Raw genomic sequence first — 18,305 nt, forward strand, 5'->3', positions numbered from 1 at the left:
TATTTATTTATTATTTCATTTACATTCATTCATTCAATAATTCACTTATATATTTTCTTTCATTCACTTATTTTCTTATCAATTCGCTATTTTGTTAACTGATTGATTTTTTCTCATTCATTCATTTTATATTTATTTATTCATTTTTATCAAAAAATTTCTGTAATAATTGAATAAAATATATGCCATTGGAAAAATATTTCCTTTTTCTCCTTGCCCCATGAAAAAAAAAAAAAAAAAGAAGCAAGTAAATTTCTTTTTTTTTTCTTTTTGGAGGTACAAAAATAAAAAATAATATTTCAATGTAAGTATTATTATGAAATACATTGTTCTTTCTTTATGTACCGCAGTTTTCAGAACAAATATCCATCTTGTTTATTTGGAAAAGAATAAGTCATATTAACCATTTAACTTGGCCCCACATTCCCATACTATATGCTGTTTTATTGGATGTCCACCCTGCTTGTGAGGCAGTGGCACCTCCCCTTTTGTACAGCAGTGTGCTACAACAACTACAAGATAAAAAGGTTGCTGTTAGTTTTAACTACTATTATATTGGCAAGTAAATACTGATTCATAAAAAAAAAAAAAAAATTTAAAATTTATCATCCTTTGAAATTGTCATTTTAATAGTAAGTTGACTCACTTTTTTGTTTCTCTCAAAGATTGGACTTTGGCCATTTTTCCAATTACTCCCTCATTCAGTAAGTTACCGCCCTATAGCCAGGTCTAAGGCAGAATATCTATCTTCTATCTGCCAGAAAAAAAGGAGCATTAGTGAGAATTCACTATCCTAAATGGCTCTGTATCTTGAAACCTAGACTTAATCTCAACTTTTTATGATGATTTTCGTGTTTAGTGAGGCAAAATGCTTCGGAAATAGCTATTTTTGAGCTAAGGCCAGAATATACCTGCCTTGCCTTCAATATTCGAGTTGAACCGAACCATTGTTTCGGTCACTCGTCTTTTCAATGCTAATTCTGTATTAGCTACCAGTTTGTTTGTCACTCTAGGCTTCCTTAAGATATTTTCCACCTCCAGCTCAGTCACTCCTATGCCGGGCTGATGAGAGCTAATAAGCACGAAACTGCAGTCCTCGACTTGAATTGACTGAGCTGGCGGTGTATTTCATGAACTCCCTCATTATTTAAGTTTATTAGAGCAAGAAAAAAAAGCGAGAAATCGTCTTTAAAACTTACGCACTTATTTTTTTTCACAACCCTAACTCTTTCAAAATTATATACATTGCATAATTTTTTGTACAGTTTTGTCCGTCCGTTCAATTTAAATCAAGTTTTCCATGAATCAACATATCCTTTTTTTTAAAAAAAACAGTCAAACCTAGTCTCACTTGTCGACAACAATTGTTCTTCAAAACTGTTCTTAACTTTCACCATTTCATCATTAACATTTCTTAATCCTTACTTGAAACTAAAGACACTCAGCCGTGTTCCATTGCGAAACGCTAATTACCAAATACATACTCCGCACTAGCTTTAACTTATTAAGTTCAGGAAATTCCCACAATTGAATCTCATTTAAATACAAGAAGTTTGCTTTGTGTCCCTGAATCAATTATTTTGATTCTAATGATGTTTATGTCAAGAGCTTGATTTATGTCGAAAGCTTGCAAAACGCTTCGGTCAGGCTCTTAGCTTTGACTAACTTAATGCAAAGTTGTTTAAAAAGGAAAGTGTCTAAGCTCAATCACAAAAGACTCTCGTATTTTTCTTTTTAAGCATTCATTTTTACAACAGCTCAAAAGCCATCCAATCTCAGTAATCTAAAAAAAAAGGTTGCTATTAAAAATAAAATAAAAAATTAAAAAAAACTAGTTCGTAAGTGCAAACAAACCTTCTAGTTTTGTTTTAAGATATAGTGATTAGCGTAGGTAGAAAAAAAGAAAAAAATAACAATTTGAATTTTGTCATCTTGAATTCAAATTATGTTTTTCGCAATCACGAGTGTGTGTGTGTGTGTGTGTAGGCGTGTGTTTGTGTGTGGAGGGAGTATGTGTATGTGTGTAGACTTGTGTGTTTGTGTCTGTGTGCAGGCATGAGTGTGTGGGTAGCCGTGTGTATGAGTGTTTGTGTGCGTGGGGGCAGGGTATGTGTATGTATGTGTATGTATGTGTAAGCATATATGTCTGTGTGCAGGCATGAATGTGTGGGTAGTTGTCTGTATGTGTAGGTGTCTGTATGTGTTTGTGTGTGTGTATGTGTTTGTGTATGTGTGTAGGGGTATGTGTGTGTATGGTGGTGTTTGTGTATGTGTGTATGGTGGTGTTTGTGTATGTGTGTATGGTGGTGTTTGCGTATGTGTGTATAAAGGTGTTTATGTATGTGTGTGTATGTGCTTGTGTGTGTGTGTGTACGTGCGTGTATGTATGCGTGTGTGTGTGTAGGATATGGACGCAACCTGGAGACGGTTTTCGCTAGAGGAGCAGCATCGTAAGGCGGGCGGTGCTGGCAGAGGGTGGTGCCGGTGGGATATAAAATGATAGCACACCAAAAACAGTCAAATGAAAGCAATAAGCAATCGTGATTGCTAAATAATAACGATGACATTTGACCTACAATACAGAAACAAGGAGGCCAAGGCGCACATTAGTTTAAGAGTACATGAAACACTCTCGAATAAAAATAGTTGTTAAAGTCTATCAGAGTAACTTCGAGCCTTTCCAATCAACTTTGTGCCACTTAAAAATTTTTGTATATTAATTATTAAAAAAAATCGGAGGCTCTCTATTCCACTCTGCTACAGAAGTTATAAAATCAGTTTTCTACTCTTTATTAAGGAAACAAAGTTCGCAAAACTGTACGAAACAAATTATGAAACATAACAAATCTAAAGTTACTACTCGGAACGCAGATTTGAAGTTGATGAAATCCTATTGTTTTTCCCAAAGTAAATAATATTATACTTATTGATCAGAATTTTCATATCCTATGTATATGAATTTCTGATATCTATAACAATTTATTTACAATATTGCACTGCAAAAAATATTTTGAAAAATTCCTGGAAAATGATGGGCAGCTGATGTGCCCAATTTCTGATAGTAACGTTATCTCGCGATACATCTTGCAAAAACAGGAATGTTTTTCACCAAATGTCAGTAAACCTTCATTTAATTAATCAAAGTCAAATTATCCTTGAAACTTTCTGAATAATTTGAATATCTTCCGGTTAAAGCCAGTCATGTATGGGGAACCTTCAGGAAAAATTAGGTACGTTTAGTGTAATTGATTAGAACTTTTCTGATTTACTAAGAAAGCTCCAGAAGCATTAATTCAACCATGGCCACAGCTAAGAAAGAATAGCAAGTAAGACCCAAGCAGAAAATGCAACTCCTGCCTGGCAAATCTGTATCTATCCAGTAACTTGATTCGCTCCCATTGAGAACTTAATCAATTTGGATGGACCGTAATTGAACTAAAGCCGATACACTTAATAAGCACGTTCAGTCAATTTTTAAACTGCCAACTAAAAATATTTTTCCCTACAGTGAAAAATCTACATTCATGCAACTTGCATCAATTCAGGAAACTTTTTGCGCTTTTACTTAATTTTACGGAGAAATAGATGAAACCCTGTGAATTCCCGAAAAATTCCCGGAAATAACCAGTAACGTATCGGAATTTTTTTACAGTGTGGAGAGTCAAGTCTCCTTCTGGCTGTTGCTCGCAACCTCCAGAACTATGTTGGATCATTTCACGATCGGAGATCGCATTACGTGCAGATCGGCTGGACTACGATAACGTGATTGCTCGGAAAAAAATCTTGAACTAACGGAGATTTGGCCGATTATTTAAGATTTTTAAGTATTTTTTAATGTAATTTTTCGGGGGAGGGGGGGGGGAATCATTCACCGTTCTGAATTGGGTGACACGCCAAGAAAATACAACTAAAACAGTTTTAGAACTATGAAATTTTACTTATTTCTAAAATTTCTACCGTAGCCATAGTAACGCAAGTTTTATATATATGTTCTTCGATAAATAGACATTGTAGAACTTTGAGGCTGTTAATTTCACGCTGAATATGTTATACATGTAAGGGGATTGTATGCAGGTTTTCTCCTTCTTTTTTTATCAACTTTACCATTAAAATTTTGCTAAGGAGGTGTAGTTTGAAAATTAAAAATTGTTGTTTTCAGAATTTTTATTTTTATTTTTATTTTTTTTTTGCAAAAATTAAAACGTGATAATTTCTCTAAATACTGATGCTTTTCTTCGTCCACTCTTCCTGCATAACTATTCGCAACTCCAACAAACTATAGGGAGCACTGCAGTCACTGTCTAATGGCTGACGAAAAAGGTAAAACAAACGCACGCCGTAGCGTAGAAAATGCTAATAAGCCTAGTAAATGTTGTTTGTTTGTATGCATGACTTTTTTGTTTTACACTTTTTAAATTATTTTTCAAAGTCTTATGGACATTCTGACCCACATAGAAAGAAATGAGAATTCAATTATCATTACTAAACGTTAGAAATTAATGCAAATTTCGTATTTCTTAGTTGTAAGCAGCCATTTCCCCGATGTTGAATTCGAAGTTTATCAATTCTTGATAGAACTACATTTTTATTGTGGTCATAAGAACATTAAATATTTCATTTAACAAAACCTTTGTTTACCAGTGTTATCAAAAGAGGAAAATGATACTTTTTCGTCTTTTTTGGCTAGCGTTAATTGTTTTACATTTGTAGCTGAGTTATTTCTCAAATTGCCGAATCGGTTAATTTTAATTTTTCTGCTTCGTATGTTTCTAGTTTCTGAATTATGATTTAATTCTGTCATGCTATTTAAATCATCAACAAAATTATCACGGATACATGGTGGTAGTTTCCTTTTTAATTAATCTTCCATTATTTCTTTAAACTTATCGAATTCTGTAATCTTTCAGCCATTTTGATCCACTCATGATAAGAAATAAAAATGGATTAGAACTGACATGCGAAATCTCGCCAAGGGTTCTTTGCTATCACAATACTAAAACTATAACCCTAAACTATAATCGTACCATTTTGGCGATGAAAATTCTCAGCGTTAAACATTTTTCATTTCGTTCTACGATAATATATTCAAGAAAATATTTTGCATACTGTACATACCAACAAAATGCTGCAGTAAAATAAGGTTTGTTAAATTAATTATTTTTAAACTAGGCGGAGATGAAAGCCCTAATTCTTCTGCTAATGTCATCAAATCCTTCTTTCGAGTTTAAGATGAAAAAAAACCCATATTCTTACAAATTCACACACAACAATAAAAAAAAAATTACCTGGTATAACGTTATTCTCTTTCAAAAAAAAAAAAGCATCGAATAGATAGCATATTCGTTGTTAATTTCATGTAATGCGTTAATAAATACTCATAATAAACTGCCTATGTTTACCAACAGACACACGTGGAACGCAATGTTTTACCTTTTTCTTTAATTTTGTAAATCGTCGCAAGGTAGAGTATTCGAGCGCTGGATTTGCGAATTCCATGCGGTACAATAATTTATATAATGGTTGGGATATGCTACAGAACAAAACTAGGAAGTTTTTAAATGTTTAACACTCATATATTTCTGACTTAAAGTTCCTCTACTAAAATACTTCTTTTTTCTATAATTTATTTTTCAACGCATTTCCCAAGCGGCTCAAAATTTCTCTGCACGCCAAGCTAACTTTGAGTCAGGTAAAAAATTCATTTCGGATAGTTTTAGTAATAATTTGAATAGTTATTGTTTCTTAACTTAGGATAACTACACAATACTTTAGGAGTTTTTCTTTTGTTCTATGCAATAACTCTGATAAAGTAGACGAAGGCAGAGTAAATGCGGCGCAAAGTTACCCAAAATGACTATAGTGAAAATTTGAGAAATTTACATAAGTGCCCTAAAACATGTGTGTTAATGGAACTGAACATCGGATAAGTACAAGCGCAAAAACGGGAACACGTGATATGTAAAGTCTCTTCTGAATTGTCACGCAGACAACACTCTGCGTTCCTCCTAGGGTCACGGGTAACAGCAACAACTTGCTTCCAGCAATTCAGCCAAGCATGAGCGCATATTAAAAAAGGTTGGTCTTTAAATTACCATGCTTCACATTATGTACCATGAATTCCATAGCAAAACAATGGAAGAATTGCAAATACATGGATGCTTAACATCTTGTAAACTGTGTCTAAAATCCTTAGAACGACATTAAATGCATATATTTTTGTCATTTAAATTAACATATTTCTGTCATCTTAATTTAATATATTTTTTCATGTAAATTTGGGATGCAATTTAGCTGTTTTTATTACTACAAAACCTTACTAAACCGTTTTCTATCTTGTCATAAAAATTTGAAAAAAAAAAATATTTTGTCTCATAAAACATTTATTTAAGTAATTTGGAAATGGGCACAATATATAAGCAACATATAAAAATTAAATAAAAAACAAATATTTTTTAATTAACTATAGATTTTATTATCATGTTCATTTTTTTTTAAATCGAAAGCAAAGAAAACCGGTTTTCTGTATAATGTGTGTGTGCTCTTTATAATAATAATAATAATTATAAAGAGCACACATAATTAAGTAAATATTTAATTTTTTTTACATTCTTTTTTTATTCCAGTTTAAGATGTCTTGAACAAAACCTATTATTCTGCGTTACCCTTAAGATTCTTTCTATGCACTTTATTTTTAGATGCAAAGATGTTTAGAGCTTTTCATAACTAAGGAAAAAATAATTGTTTTCTTGTTCGTTACATTTCATTGTAACCCATGAAAATCTAATTAATGACTTGATTCTGTATCACTGCTTGTAAACGATCTAAACTTAGAATTAAAAAATATTCCCACTTTTTTGTTTTATTGTTATTTTTTTATATGAAATGGTTTTGCTAAATACTTTTTTAAGAAACATGAAAACAACTGATTCATTAAATTTCAGATATTTTTCTGAAAGCAAAAGTCAAAAAAAGATATTCAATGCAAAACGCTCACAAAATATTTATACCTTTGATTTAATATTTATAACTTTGAACCAATTATTTCTAATCTTTTTTTTTATAATTTGATTGAAAAGGTGTGAAAAACATGTAAAAAAATATTTGTAAAAAAGTAAAAGAATAGATTCTTAACGCATGATTTTAGTAGTTTTGTAATCTGCAACAATTTAAACAATTAAAAAATAGATCTATAAACTCTAATATATAAAGAAATTCGACGCTCCTTCTAGATCTTAACTATGTAAGAAAACAAGCTGTAAAAAAATCTTAGCAGTATTTTTTTTTTTTTTCATTATTAAAATTACATGTTCTAATATCTTATCCTCTCACCTCACTGTTGCAATGTAAATGATTGATTTGATCACAAAAAAAAATTGTTTATAAAACAATTAGCATGTTTTGTCCTGAAAATAGTGGGTTTTTAATGTGTTTACAATGTTTCCAAACAAGTTACTGTAGAAGTTACAAATAGAGGTTGCTTCCCATTAAAAAGATTATCTATTGTCGTTATCAACACTTTCTATTGTTAATTCTACATTTTAATGTTATCTTTGCGAAAATGTAGTGAAATAAATATTAAAGTGAGTATAAAAATGCGATTTCCATTACATTACTTTATTTATTTTAGCTCTTAAGCAATTGAGAATAATGTTAGCACGCAATTTTAAGCATGTGAGGATAAAAGTGAGCAAAACGTTTCTGCCAAAGTAAAACAAACAGAATGAGTAAACACAAACATTTAAATGAAAATTCATACATTTTCAAACGTTATTGTACATTTAGTAACACTTATTAACTCCTAAGTATATAAATGAAAAATTAATTTCACTAAGCAATGCTTTTAAGAAGTTAAATAACGAGGTGTCATTTTTCTCCTTCTTATTAATCAAGTACAGTCAATTCTCTATAACTCGAAGTCCCAAGGGACCGGCTAAAACCTTCGAGTTTGAGTTATATTGGAAGTCCCTTCTCCAGCCTTCTCAAGAATAATGTTTATTTTCTTTTTCAGGAATAGTGCATAATGGATAGACTATAACACTTATAGTTTGGAAAAAATTAATTATTAGTACTAAAAAAATACTATTCTTACAGATAATAAACTTTATTAAGATACTTCGAAAAGAGAAATTATTTTTGACTACTTACATTTTTATCGCAAACTTGTGTTTGTATATCATAGTCCTAATATTTCTTTTCTCTTGCTTTCAATATGTACTTCTTTTAAAGGTCTTTTTGTCCTTAAATCAGATGATCTGAATCACGCCGAAAATAAAGCCTACTTTTTTCAATTTTTGCCATAGTTTTGTATCTCAAAGATTAGCCTACAAGAAAATAATAAGTCGTCATTCACGGCAAAATGTAGCCCGATCGGCTACTTCTCAAGTAATCTTGCAACACTATGTGCAGTGCATATAGGAGCACTATTGTGAGTAAATTATCCCCTTAACACAAATTGATAAGTAAAGCAATGCGTAAAATGAAAGAAAAACCTTTTTTTTTTCTTAATTTGGATATATTTTTATAAATAAAATGGAAATGAAAATCTCGTTAAAACTTCGACTTAAACGGAGTACGTTCGAAATATAGAGACAACTATATATTGAAAACACTAAATTATTTTGGGACCGAATGAAAACTTCGAGAGAGTCGACTGTAATTAAATTTAGTTACAATTAAGTTTAAAATTTGTCACCACTTACAAAGTGTACAAAGATTAGTTTTTCACTTTGCTACCAGTACTTATAGGGACAAAGGGAACATTTGAATGAAAATTCATTCATTTTCATTGAACATTTAGTAACACTTATCAATTTCTATGTAATACTATGCGCAAATACAAAATTTTGTTTTACTTAGTAACGTTCTAAAGAAGTTTAATACGAAAGTGGACATTTTTCTCCTTTTATTAAGCAGTTAATTTAAATTTAGTTACTTACCACCCAAAATATTTCAAGTTTTACTAAATTCATTTAATAAAAATAATTGTTGAATAAAAAATTGTTGAATAAAAAAGATTATAAGTTGCAAATTATCGAATGTTCGCACTGTACCATTTTTTTTGGGAATCACTCCACACATATATTTATCAATATTTCGGGATGAGATTTTTCACCTTTTTTCTTCTCCTTTCGCAACGTTACCTACCCTACTCATACTGCGGAATATATTCTTCGATGAATTTGTTACAGCTCGACATATATTTTGGGATTTACAAGTTGTTTTCTTTTAGTTTTATCTCCCTTGATGCAGATTTTCCCTCAGCAGTAGGCTTTAAAAGAGCTAAAGTGCGTCATTTCCGTTATTTTATGGAGAGTCATTTTAGATCCTAAAGAAAAATGTACGTTGGCTTATTAGGTTTTCCAAAAGCCGAAATGTTTTATACTCTTGCAAAATATCATACTTGAAATTTGTAACATTAATATCTTTGGCATGGAGGAAAAGATGTTAAAAGCCATTTTCGTTCAAAGTAACGCTCGAAATACTTTTGCTTATGCCAGATCTTTATGATATATATTTGGTTAATTTATTTTTGCCCTTATTATTATATTTAATTTATCTAGTTTTATTTTAATTTTTTCCATTATATTTGCGCAATTAAATTGACTTTTGGATTTACTCTGCTGGTTCCACTAATAAGTCATTATTTTCTATTTTTTACTCACTCATACACCCAGTTCGTACACATATGTGCAGCAGATGCAGCCCTAGGTCATATCCTCCACGGTGGAAGATATGATCCAGGGGGATCATAACATCCTGGATCATATCCATCCTGGATCATCCTGGATCTTATCCATCCCTCGGGTGGAGGCTCCATCCGACCCTTCAGTGTTTTTATAAGGACAACTGAGACCTAATATTGCCCATGGTATCATTATTGAACTACTCTACTTTTCTAGGGTCGATAGATCACAGGAAAAGTCGTTAGTGCACAGTTATCTTTTTCTTTTTGAATTCATCAACTATATAAATAAAGCTTTTTAGAACAATTTACAGAATGTTTATACTGATAAACTACAGTCAACCATGAAGAATCAAAATTTACTTCAACATAAAACCAGGCAGTTTTGACGAGACTCATTTGTAATAACGATTGCTGCATCTTTGCCTGTTGATTACAAAACGTTTGCTGATAACGTATTATGATCCATTAGAGTTTCTGATGACGATAAAATCACTTTGCTTGATCAAGCAAATTTTTGAAATCTACCGTAGAAAAAGAAGGGGGGCTTTCCGTATTCATTTACAGGGCCTTATTTGGCGCTCACTTTATAAAATATAATCAACACATGCAGACGGGAACAAAGAATTTAAAGAAAAATGTGCACAACGGTGCAAAAGGTCAAAGGGGATTTATCCTATTTTGTCCCATATAGCTTGATAGAGTCCCCACTTTTTCAAAAGTTAAGGTTCTTAAAACTGATTTTGTTAACTACAAAAAGAAACATCCCACTTTTCCTAGAACGATTTTTCTAGACTTATTCACACATGAAGTCTTCTTTGATAATTTGCAGTGAATGTTCCCTTGTACGACATTTTAACGAAACGGACAATTTAATTGTAGAGGTATTTTGACGTTGACGAGAGCCGTACGTCTCCACTGTGCGTTATCAAACGGGGAATTTAGATATCTTACCAACTGTGGGAATAAACGTTATCATTCGCTGCATTAACTCGATGAGCTGCAGGTCACATGTGAAACAACTCTCTCTCTCTCTCTCTCTCTCTGATGTCATAATATGCTTCTAAATACTTTATCCATGTAAGCGTTAAGCAACATTCATTTCGTGATTTTAATGCGTAAAATGTATCTTAAAAATTCCTTATATTTTACTAAATACCAAAGCACTGAAAAACATTTTCTTTTTAGCGCAGAGTGTTCAAAATACCGCCAAATGGCGAAATATTTTTGGTAACCATAATATATTGGCAAAGATTTCCGTTTGTTTCGAAAATAGGTATAAAGATATATGTATTTTAAAACAATCAACACGAAATAAATTACAAAATTAAGCTGCATAGATTAAAAAAAATAGATTCAAATTTTTAAGGTTCTTAGTTTTAAAAATGAAGCCAAAATTACGATATGCATTAAAAACTTACAAACAAGAACTCTCTGCCTCATTTTATGAAATAAACAACTTATTTGAAAACAATCAATATGTGAACTGAAAATAAAAATCAGAACTTATTTTTTTCAACATAGTTCCAATTTCTTAATGGAATTAGTCATTACAAACAAATCGAAATTACAACGTGAATTAAAAGTTACGAACTATGAATTTATCTCATTTTCGAAATAAATTATTTAGCTTCATACGAGCTTTGCGTCTAAAGTTTCATTAATACGAAAAAGGAAAAAACTATTATTTTGCCAAAACGAAAGCTATAGAATCAGAAGGAACAGAACTTCAAAGAGGGAAATCATTTAATTGTTCTTGACATCACTAATTTTCAAAATTAAGCTCTGCATTCTAAAACTTTTGCTTAAAACAAAGCATTTAAGGAAAATTTTAATTTGTCCTTTTTTTAAAGTAAATTTTCTAACTGATAATAATTTTTAAATTTAGTATAAACAATGTTTACATGAACATAAAATAAAGCTGCATGATAATTATGAAGCAAAAATTTGAAACTTATGAACACTAGAAAATTTAAATAGTTCCATGTCAAAAACAAAACAAAAAAAAGCCAAGATTGAAAGGAAAAGATTTGGGTTTAATTAACTAATTGTACAAAGTACAATTTCTTTGCAAAAATTCTAAAAATTGAATCATTTAATTCGAAAATACGTAGTAATTGCATCATTAAAAAAAAACTTTCCGATAGTTAACAAAAAGCTGTAAATATTAAGTTCACAAACATCAAAATTGTTTTTAATTCAGGAATCAAATAAATGCTCTTACGAAGTCATGTTGAGAAAATTTTAAAATTGCTTCGCCATAGATAGTTTTGAACTAAACAATAAACAATGATGATATTATTTTTAGACAGCTGTATAAAAGCCCCCGAGTAAAAATAATACGCGTAATAATGACGTATTCAATTGAACATTTTAAAACCTGTAATAGTTTTAGAGCATCAGACGTAATGCTGAAAGCCGTTTCTAGAAACAATAACTCCAAAGAGTAGGGTCCTGTCTCAGTTCGTGATTACGAAAAACATAATTTGAATTCAAAATTTCAGAATCCAAATTAATTTTCTTTCTTTTTCAAATTTTGTTAAATAAAAGTTTTCTTCCTCTAAAAAAAGTGTTATTCCATAGCATGTGCAAGCAAAAATTGTGTTTTATCAAGAAGGTTCTTTTCATCCAAATGTTTTTCCATACAGACTTTACAAAGAGAAAAACAATTTTCTCATATTAACTACTAACCAACGTACATTTCTTATTTCCGTATCAACTATCTCTATGATTTTCAACAAAGAGCTTTGAGGTCGTCCATACATGATCTCACTCTTTAAGAAAATGTTGAAAATATGTACTACTAACCAACGTACATTTCTTATTTCCGTATCAACTATCTCTATGATTTTCAACAAAGAGCTTTGAGGTCGTCCATACATGATCTCACTCTTTAAGAAAATGGGAAAATTTGCATCAAGAACCGGGAAAGGGGTAGCAAGAAATGAACGTTGTACTTCACCAGTGCTTTGATAGAGCAGCATCGAGGCCGGTCGACGGTGGAACTGCATCGGTAGGGGACGATGGAGTCCCTTCAAAAATCCACCAATGGTGGCCAAAAATAAAATCAAATGACGGACGTATACATAAAATGATCAAATGAGTACAATTAGCAATTCGTGATTGCTTAAAAATAGAAAATAAATAAAAAATAAACAGGTATCCTCATTTGTAAGTGCAAAGTATTGTACCAAGGGCCCAAAATCAGTTTAAAAGTTCAATGATTCATTCAATAAAGCACGTAGATAAATAAACTAAGTAACAAACATGTTTTAAATGATTTGTTGCATTGAATCTCAACACACGGATTCTTAACCCTTTGCAACCCTCGTGTCCTTCTGAGATATCATTAACTATGCTTAGCTCTCAAAAAAAACCTTTGACCCATTAAAATGTGGTGCCATGTGGTATAATACTTAATTGTTAAAGTTTAAATGCTATGTGGAAAGTGTAGTTTTTATTTCAACGGACATTTTATTATAAAGTTTTTTTAGATCAGATATAAAATGTAAAAAATGACGCGAAATAACTATTGAGCTTATGGACTTGTTTTAATTTGCAAAGTTCATGAATGTTTGAATCCTGTTTATGTCCTATATATTTATATAAATCATTTTCAACATTAAACTCGCTTCTATACTTTACATGTAAATTTAACAAGGCGTTTTTCGTGGAAGTAAAAATGTCGCAAAAGTCACAAGGTACTTCCTGCAATAGCTGATGATTTTTGTGCTATTTTTCAATGCCAGTTCAAAAAAAAATTATCAAAGTATTGCAATACGTTTGCTTCAGTTTAAGATCATGCGACTAACTCAGACATTTGTCATAAGTAACTTGTATAATGATCAATTTTGTTTTTAAGTTCATTTGCGTGTTCCTTGCAGGTTTTTGAGTTGCCTGCTAAGAACCGTTGCCTTAAGAAATTATGTAACAAGAGTAGTAACAATAAGAATATTGTAAGTAATAATTCAGAAGAACTTTTGAAGCAAATTATGCAAAAATAGCTCCAATGCGAGTTTAAGGGTTGAAAAGTGCCCTTTTTTAAATGCAGAAAACTTTTCACCTTTCGGAACTAAGTAGCTATAACAAGCCTCTTTGTGATCAACAATGTTTATAAACTTAATGTCACCATCACGGAAAGCGCAGCGCGTTTTGAATACGTGACAGGAGTTGGTATTTGTTTAACGAAATTACTTTGGCCTTTATTTCTAAAACGGAAGAAAACTTAAGAATAATACTAAAAGCAATTTCATCCATTGAAAAAAAAAAGCTGAAGCACCTTATGTCTTCCTAATGTGCTTTTAAAGTTCAGCATCGAGCTGGAAATGTCATAGTAATTTCTTGAATCTCAATAATCAGTCATTAATGAGCAAAAAATTAAACTGCATCTTGATCCATTATCGCCAAAAACTACACTTAGCAAACAAGTTACGTCAAAATGTATCTAATTTAGAAATAGCTGGAGAAGTTAAATTGTCGTACATTAGCAATGCAAATAAAAGTGCCCCTCAAACCGTTGAAAAGCCATTTCTCCTTCTTGTTTAGAGAATATCTGAAATTACCGTATGTTCCAGCTGCCGTTCTTTCTTTTTGTCAGTATTTGAGTCGCTATTTTTTCTAAAATCTCTACTTTTCCCGGAATGGCGATCATAATTTTAATTTCAGTTAAAACTGAATATGTAAACTTAAATATTTGCTTTAAAAATTCGTTATAGGAAAAAAGGATAGATCAAGAAAACTATTTTGCTTCTGATGTCTCCCTAATGCAAAACTGCAACGTCCAAATTACTCTGAAAGTTTAGAAGTTAGGTTATCATAGTAAAAGGACAAAGTAAAAGTTGCTCTTACAGCAATAAAAAAGCAGGGCGTCATACGATTTCGCTAAATAATTCCTTTTCTGAAATTTTACAAACCACATAATCCAGGCAGGTAAAATCGATTTACTCCGGAGGTTCACTTCAGTAATCAATTAATTTAACATTATTTAAATAGTTACTATTAATATTCGTATCATGTAAACATAAAAATCTCTTTAAGAAAGCTCAATGTTTTGAGTGAAGAAGTAGGTTTGCTCTTTGCATATCGAGAATCACAGAAAAAAACGTTTACAAATTCCTTCCTGCGTGTTGTACTTTTAAAATAACAATAAATACAAACATGGTCTGTCTGAAAAGTAACGTCATCGAGTCTAATATAAGACATTTATTTATTTAAAATCAAATAAATTTTTCAAAATAGACTTTTCAGGATTCAGTAGACCAAGGAGTGTAAGTAAGATCAGGCATTTTCGTTCACTTAGTTTTTATCTCGAGTGTAAGTCATGCTGGAATGGGCAAAAAAAATGTCATCATGTTCTGTAAGAAACTCTGCAAGTCCGGAAACTTTTCCCGCGATAAAGGTAATGATTATTTAATGAATCGGCAAGCCTTCCGTTCTAAAACAAGTGATTTTGAAGGACACAAGCAACTTGTTAAGACCGTGAACATGTAGGTGATGAATTCCGCTCTGGAAGGCCATCAACAACCACCACAAACTAACCTGTGGAATTGAAATCATGAACTCACGGTGTTCCTTGATTTATACAGACAATAAACATTCCCAAAAGTGCTGTTCAAGAGGTTGTGATGTGTTATCTGCAGATGTTAAAACTGCACAAAATTGGGCACCAGTCTCTTGATCGATATTCAAACGTATCAACTACCCATCCCCCCACAGCCACCCTACAGTCCTAATGTGTCTCCCATTAACTTATTCTAGTCCTAATACTTGGAAACTAACATGGAAGGTAAGGTGACCACATTTTTTCCTATAAACGGAACAGTTAAATATTTTAGTGGACTGCATGAGCATTTAAAAACAATCGCATATTTTTCAGTTTTTGTTTATTACAGAAAAACATCTCTTTTACGCAATTGGGTGTAATGCTTTATTTTTACTGCACAAATTTTCTTGAGTACATTTGGTGCGGATTTAAACATAAATGAATTTATCGGCAAGAATTTTTACTATTAAAACTGATTAAAAAATGCGATTTGCTACTGAACGAGTGAACTTCTAAGTGTGACGTCTAAAACGCCATCATGGTAAAATTAAATTACCTCAGTTATGCTAAATTTGTCCAAAACACCATTGTTAAAAAACTACTTCGATGAAACGTAACCCTTCAACTCGTCAATTAGACATGAGATTGCGGTTAGAAACGTTCAAAAATGTTCACAGCCCAAAGGTAACCGTATGTTCAGTCTATTGTATATTTGGTCTCCTCTTCACTACTGTATATTCTGTAATATCAAAAGTTTCAAATGATAAATAAAAACCAAGATCACCTTTTCTTACGATGAGAATTGATGAAAAGATAAATATATATGTTGTCCTTTGCCAAATAAAAAAAATATTTTAATTTGTATCTTTTATCTACCCTGAACACGCTCAAATGCAAAGTTAAAGTATTTTAAAACTGAAAGATTTAATAGAAAGTGAAAATTTTGCTTTAATCCCATATAAAATTTTATTTTTCTTTATCGGGTTATGAAAAACATGCGATTCCGAAGAATAAATCAAAAATTGATGAGCGCATTGAAGTATCATTTTAGCAAGCTTTCTTCAAAAAGAACTTTAACGCTGCTTCTGAATTTGAAGAGATAATTCAAGATCGTTTGTCAGTTCGTTCTTTTAGATTAATCTTTTACGCTTTCTAATATGTTAGTTGAAACGTATTTGACACTAAGCGATAAAAAGCTAGCCGTTTCCTAATTTCGAATTTAAGTTCAAGTTCAGCCTGCTTAGATTGGATCTAAAAAAATTTTATCAACCTTACATCTTTACGTAATCTTATATTTAATTCAAAACTTAGCGTATGTATCTATGTATGTATGTATCTATGTTCAAGTTACTTCTCTCGAACGCCGATGAACTGACCTTTGAACCAGGTATCGATAGATTTCTAATTTTCCTGTCTTTATGTTTGGCTATTTAACATAATCCTTCGATAATAATTAGCGGAGATATCAATTATAAACTATTTATTATAACTCTTAGATTTCGACATAGAATCCCTATTTTTCGAAGGCTTTCCTCTATTCAAATTATTATTCAGTGTTTCATCTCAATTTTCTGTAACAACATAGAGTAAAGAAATTTAAACTCTTTTTGTAATGTCTTTACTCTATGTGTAACAATGATTTTCACAAAATTTGTAGCGTGAAGAATATCATTGAGCAGAAAGATCTGTTGCCATATTAAAAGTGGTCAACTCATGTTTTTAATTCTTTTTTTCTTTTTTTTAATTATTTTTTTTTATTCATATGTTTTTAATTTTTGTTTCTTGTACTTTATTTTGTTTATTTTTTAGTTTTATTTTCATTATGTATTTATTTATTTTCTCTCCTTTTTTTACCTATATCATTAAAAAAATTAAGGACGTTCTGCCTGGTTTTACATTTTTGGTTTTTCTCTAACTAAGCATAAAGTGCGTGGAGAAGAGTATTTATGTCCCTGAGCTGTAGAATAATGCTGCTGAGTGTCTCTTAAGTTACATCTCCTTGATGACGACCTTGAAAGTTTTGGAGAGAATACGGGTGCCTATTCCAAGAAGCAAGGAGAGCACTTTCATCAGTAAGTGCATTTTAGCGTCATTAAATATGATTATTTAGTTCTTTTTCCTTTTTGTACAATACATTTATACATACTATATGCAATATGCATGTACCTCAAAATGACGAACCTTTTGTGCCTTTAAACATAAATTCTGAATATTAAACACCTTGCCAAAAAAAAAAATACGACAATAACTCTTTTTTTTTTTTTTTCATTTTCAACATTCATTACCGTTTTCAGCCCCAACCTCCTCCCGGCCCCATATTTCCTGTTTGTTTTTACAACAAGTTTTGATGTTGTGTTTATATACATCAAGGTTTAATACGAAATAAAATCTTGAGGAGTAAGCTTTAGGCGAAAAAACGAGTGCATTCAATAAATAATTTCTTCAAAATTACTATACAATCAGATATTCAATAAAATCAGAATTTGCATTCCGATAACGCGTCTGGAAAAAAACAATTCACATCGGAAAAGGCAACATAATATCGACATATTTGAAAGCAACATTCAATTCTAGAAATATTTTAATCTAAAACTCAGGGAACAGAAATCGTACAGCATTGAACTTCTCCTTTGAAAGTGTCTTGCAAGCACGTTTAGCCTGAGGAATTTGCATTCGCTCCTACTTTATCGGGGATATGAAGCTTGCAAATTATTTCCATTCATCATTTCCTCCTAAATATTTGATCCGGCAGATAGATTAAGTGGAAACTGGATAGAAGTAGCTCTTTCCATTTTCTTAAAATTGCGAAACTTCTGTGTAACTTAAGTAAGGAACGCCTTTATATCCAGTACTGTCAAAAAACAGATGTTTCCCTTTTTTTTATCATAAATTTTCCTTTGACTTTTATTGAACCTAGTTACCTTCATTGACAATTCTCCGTCCTTACACGTCCTCAATCAATGATTTATAAAGTAAATTCTCTACTAATGGCAGTTTCAGCATCTTACAAATCTCAAAAAATATTTTTAGAAAAACTGATGCATAAAATTTTTACGGCTAGCAGAGCAGCTTGAAAAATAT

The sequence above is a fragment of the Uloborus diversus genome, chromosome 5 (genome assembly GCF_026930045.1).
Source record: "Uloborus diversus isolate 005 chromosome 5, Udiv.v.3.1, whole genome shotgun sequence".
Lineage (NCBI taxonomy): Eukaryota > Metazoa > Arthropoda > Arachnida > Araneae > Uloboridae > Uloborus > Uloborus diversus.